The 5000-nt window shown below is 50.2% G+C and overlaps 2 non-coding genes across 2 annotated transcripts in view; both read left to right on the top strand.

The window, feature by feature from the left end:
* The window catches only part of LOC144045587 (5S ribosomal RNA), a 119-nt gene extending 79 nt beyond the window's left edge, over positions 1-40 (top strand). Inside the window, exon 1 of the ribosomal RNA XR_013291920.1 lies at positions 1-40. This exon is cut by the window's left edge and continues 79 nt beyond it. This is a non-coding gene — a ribosomal RNA (5S ribosomal RNA).
* Positions 41-226: 186 nt separating this feature from the next.
* LOC144045680 (5S ribosomal RNA) lies at positions 227-345 on the top strand. Its single transcript, XR_013292009.1, has one exon. It is a non-coding gene; the product is annotated as a 5S ribosomal RNA (ribosomal RNA).
* The last annotated feature ends 4655 nt before the right edge of the window (positions 346-5000 follow it).

The raw sequence follows: 5000 nt of genomic DNA, 5'->3' as shown, positions 1-5000 counted from the left end.
TGCATGGGAGACCGCCTGGGAATACCAGGTGCTGTAAGCTTTTTTTTTGCACCTCCATGGCAAGAGTCAACTTTCACAAAAGACCTCAAGTACACTAGCTACTTGCTAACAGACAGCCGCACGCTAAACTGACAGGATGAGAGCTGAACATGCAGTCAAAATGTTTTTCTGTCCCAAGTTTAGACGAGTGTAACCTTTAAAAGAGTCAACTGTTTTCTTTTTCTCGGCTTACGGCCATACTACCCTGAGAATGCCGGATCTCGTCCGATCTCAGAAGCTAAGCAGGGTCGGGCCTGGTTAGTACTTGAATGGGAGACCGCCTGGGAATACCAGGTGCTGTAAGCTTTGTTTTTGCACCTCCATGGCTAAAGTAAACTTTCACAAAAGACCTCAAGTACCCTAGCTACTTGCTAACAGACAGCCGCACGCTAAACTGACAGGATGAGAGCTGAACATGCAGTCAAAATGTTTTTCTGTCCCAAGTTTAGACGAGTGTAACCTTTAAAAGAGTCAACTGTTTTCTTCTTCTCGGCTTACGGCCATACTACCCTGAGAACGCCCAGGTGTGGTTGATTGGTTGCAGCTGAGCTGATTGTGCCTGTGTGTGTCAGTTGGGCTGTGTGCTCCCCATTATGTGGTTTTGTGTTCTTTCTTTGTCTGTTTTTGAATTTGTTTTGGCTAATTTTTCTTTATTTTTGTGTTAGTTTTCAGTTTCTTTCTCCTCCCAGCTTCCTTGGCTGTGGAGGAGGGTTTATTCCCCCCCCAGAGCTTTTTGCTCTGTTTCGACTGTTGGAATGGATGTGGCCTTTGCTGGGCCCAGGATGTCTGGAATGGTGAATGGTGAGTTTTCTGGCAGGATGGTTGGCAGTGATGTGAGTGCGAATGATGTTCGAAGTGGTATGAGTGTGGTGCACAAGCGTAAAGTGTGTTTCGATAAAGAGCTGACGGTGTTTTTGGAGCTCGAAGGTGGTGCTGGTCTGTCTCCGTTGGCTCTGCTGAGGGCTACCAAGGAAGTCTGTGGTACAATTCTGGCCTGTCGAATGATTACCAAAGACAGGTTCGAAATGACTGTGGCATCCCAGGTGGCCAAGGATAAGTTGTTAGATGGGTTTAAGATCGGGGAAACTAGGGTTCACGGGAGGGATATCTGTGTGGATGAACTTGTTGTGTCTTTCCTGGGCCTGCCAGCTTACATTGAGGATGAGGAAATCCTGCAGAAGCTACTCGCTTGGGGTGTTTCGGCCGTGTCCGAGGTGAGGAGACGTATGTGGCCGGGGACAAACATAGCCGATGGGACGAGGTTTGTAAAGGTCCGCTTTACAAACCAAGTGCGTTCTCTACCATATTCCGTCAGGTTTAACACGGCGGGGGGGCCTGAATATTTTAGGGTCATTCATGACAGGCAAGTGAAGGTGTGCAGGGGGTGTCTCCAGCCTGACCATGTGTTGCGTGAATGCCCTGATTTTTGTTGCAGACGGTGTGGGGCCCAAGGCCATTATGCGCGGGAGTGTACAGAGCCCAGGGCCGCTAAATGTAAGGACTGTCATCAGTATCCCTCTGTGTGTGGATGCTCCGGACACCTCGCCTCTGACCCGGAGGAAGGAGGTGGGGGTCCCCCACCTACGGTTGAAGTAGAGCACGGCCCTGGATCGAGAGAGGCCCTGTTAGATCGGGATGTGGAACCGGGTATACCTGACCAAGTGGCATTGGTGCCTGTGGTGGGGGGGGCTGGTGAAATGTCTCACAGTCCTGCCCCCGAGCAGGAGGGGGGGGCAGTGTCCTGCCCTACCTCTAATATCGTGGTGGCAGGGGCTGGACCGGGGAGGGGGATGGGTGAGGATCTGGCTCCACACCTTACCCCTGAAGCGGGGGAGCAGGCACTGAATTCAGGCCAGACTCCCAAGTCTCAGCGCTCGAGAGCGGGCAGCAGGAGTCAGGTGCCGCATAGGCGGCCACTGTCTAAGAGTAGTGACAGGTCCAGATCACCGACCGGGAGGGTTGGGTCGAAACATGCCGATGGGTTTTGTGAGACCCAGCCTGGTAGTGATCGGCGGAGAGGGCTGCAGGGTGAGGGCCCCGTCTCATGCGGCACTGCCCGTTCTGAGTCTGCCACTGTAGATGCCACAACTGTTCCTACGGGCGTCGATCCCCAAGGGAATGAGGTCGCCCCGACAAAGACGAACAGGAAGTCTAAACGGTAGTCTAGATCAGGATGATGGTTCAACTCCCTTTTTTCTTCCTAATGACGCTCTCCCTAGTCTCCATTAATGCCCGGAGCTTGAGGAATAGGGAAAAGATGCACAGTGTGTTTCACGACACCACCTGGGACGTGCTGTGCATCCAGGAGACGTGGTGGGAGGCGGAGCATCATCGCAAGGTAGAGGATATGGACATTGGTGTTTTGTACTGTGCTTTGGGCTCTGCACACTCCCGTGGTGTGGCTGTCCTAGTTAAGCCGGGTGTTTTCGGCGGGTCTTCTTTAGTGCATGCGGACCCACATGGCCGCTTTATAGTGATTGATTTTCTGCGTGGCTCCACTAAATTTCGCCTTATAAATGTTTATGCGCCTAGTGAGGAGATGGAGAGGAAAACCTTCTTCGTTTCTGTTTTTCCTTATGTTACTGATTCCTCGTTTTTGATTGGCGACTTTAACATAGCGTTGTCAAAAATCGATCTCGGTCCGAACAACACATTCAGGAATGACGTTAGTCGAAGTTTTTTGATTGATGCTGCAGTGGCTGCTGATTTGTCCGAGGTCTGGAGAGGTCTCAACCCCCTGAAAAGGGACTATTCCCGGCGTCAGGTAGTGCAGGGGGTCCTCCTCCAGTCTCGGATAGATCTGTGTTTTGTTTCAAGTGCTTTATGGAAGTACATCGGTGGCAGCTCCTATGCATGTGTGGGCTGGAGCGATCACTCCCTTTTTTCCGTCAAACTTGACTTCCTGGGTGGTAAGAGGAATGGGGGGGTCTGGGTTTTTAATAATATGCTGCTTGCCGACCCCACTTTTGTAAATAAGATGGAGCACCTTTTTGATTGTTTTGATGATGAAATGGGAATTTGTGACTCTTTGGTTGATTGGTGGGAGCAGGCAAAGGCTAAAATTAAAAAGCTGTGCCTACGTTATAGTAAGCAGAGGAGGTGGGAGGAGTCCATCAGGGAGCACACGGTCCGGAGCCACCTCCAGAGGCTTGCCGCCACCTCTGGTTTAGGCCCGGTAGATCCTGAGTATCTGGTGCTGCAGGAAGAGCTCAGGACTATACAGGTTAGTCGTGCTAGAGGGGCGGCACTTAGATCCAGGGCCCAGTATGCGGTAGAGGGCGAGCGCTCCACAGCTTTCTTTTTTGGTTTAGAGAAGTCCAGGCAGAGCAAGCTATACTTGGATGGCCTGTTGGATGAGTCAGGCAGGTGTCATAGTGATTTGGATGAGATTTTGGATATTGTAGGTAGGTTTTATGCAGATTTGTTTGATGGGGAAGGGATTAACGAGGTAAGCTGTAGTCAGGCTTTAGGTGCGCTTGAAGGGTCTCTGAGCCCTAGTGACGCTGACAGCTGCGACGCGCCTATTTCTTTGGCAGAGGTTTCTGCAGCAATTAGGGGTCTCAATGCCTGTAGGAGTCCAGGAGAGGATGGTTTGAGCGCAGAGTTTTATAGTGCTTTCGCTCACAGGTTAGCCCCGATTCTCCATACTCTGTATGGCGATATTGAGAGAGAGGGTCGGGTTTCGGACTCCTTTTCTCTTAGTATTGTGACTTTGATTTTTAAGAAGGGTGATAAGCGGTGCCTGGCCAATTACAGACCAATAAGTCTCCTTAACACCGATTATAAAATACTGGCAAAAGTATTAGCACATAGGTTGAAAGGTGTGATTGGTAAAGTGGTTGCCAGTACACAGGCGTATTGTGTCCCGGGACGGGACATTTCTGACACGATACTCTCCCTAAAGTTTTTGTTGAAGGAGATGCATGTCTCTGGGGGGATTCATGTTTCAGTTGATTTCAGTAAAGCATTTGATAGGGTTGAGCATTGTTTTCTTTACCGTGTTTTGGAGAAATTTGGTTTTAAAAATGGCTTCGTGAACTGGATTAAACTTTTGTATTCCAGTGCGGTCAGCCGTGTAAAATGCAATGGACTCCTGTCGAATAGCTTCCCTTTGCGGAGGTCGGTAAGGCAGGGGTGTCCTTTGAGTGCACTCCTCTATAGTATAGTGGCCGAGCCTTTGGCCGCTATGCTCAAGAGGGATGGGGCTGTGCACGGAATTGTGAGTCCATCTGGTAAGGAATATAAGATCTTTCAATATGCGGATGACACCAATTTGGTTTTGCGCGATGTGGGGAGCCTCAATGTTGCTCTCCACACCCTGAACGTTTATTGCCTTGCCTCAGGAGCAAAGATAAATTTCGAAAAGACGTCTGTGTCCTACTGCGGGGGCATCGTGGCCCCGCCGAATGTTTGGGGCGTCAGGGATGCAGGGGATTCTTATAGGGTTCTTGGTGTGCCCTTGGGTAGGGATGAGGTGACCTGTCGGGATTGTTTGTGGTCTGGCTTGTATAGCAGTGTGTGCACCCGAATGAATCTGTGGAAAATGCGTGGTCTTCACTTAAAAGGTAGGGTGTTGGTGGTAAATGCACTGTGTTTGTCTAAACTTGTTCATGCTCTTGCTGTGTATGACTTACCGGGGGTGTTTGCAAATAAATTTAGCATTGCTGTTAGTAAATTTATCTGGCGGCGAGAGAGGGCACCTGTGGCACACAATGTTTTGGTTGGTCAGTATGAGCGGGGAGGGCTTAAACTGATCGACTTGGTAGTTAGGAAGAATGCGCTGCGTCTCAAATTGATAAAAAAGTTCCTCGACACCGGATTCGATGCGGCGTGGAAGGATTTTTTCGCTTCGCATGTTGAAAAGTTGGGTGAGTATGGTGTCTATAATTTGTGTATGCTTCCCCAGCGGACTGCCCTGGATCGGGTCCCGCCTTTTGAGAGGGAAGTGTTTGAGGCGTGGG

The sequence above is a fragment of the Vanacampus margaritifer genome, chromosome 2, assembly GCF_051991255.1.
Source record: "Vanacampus margaritifer isolate UIUO_Vmar chromosome 2, RoL_Vmar_1.0, whole genome shotgun sequence".
Classification (NCBI taxonomy): domain Eukaryota; kingdom Metazoa; phylum Chordata; class Actinopteri; order Syngnathiformes; family Syngnathidae; genus Vanacampus; species Vanacampus margaritifer.
The sequence above is the reverse complement of the archived record's forward strand: the minus strand, read 5'-3'. Positions and strand labels throughout refer to the sequence as shown.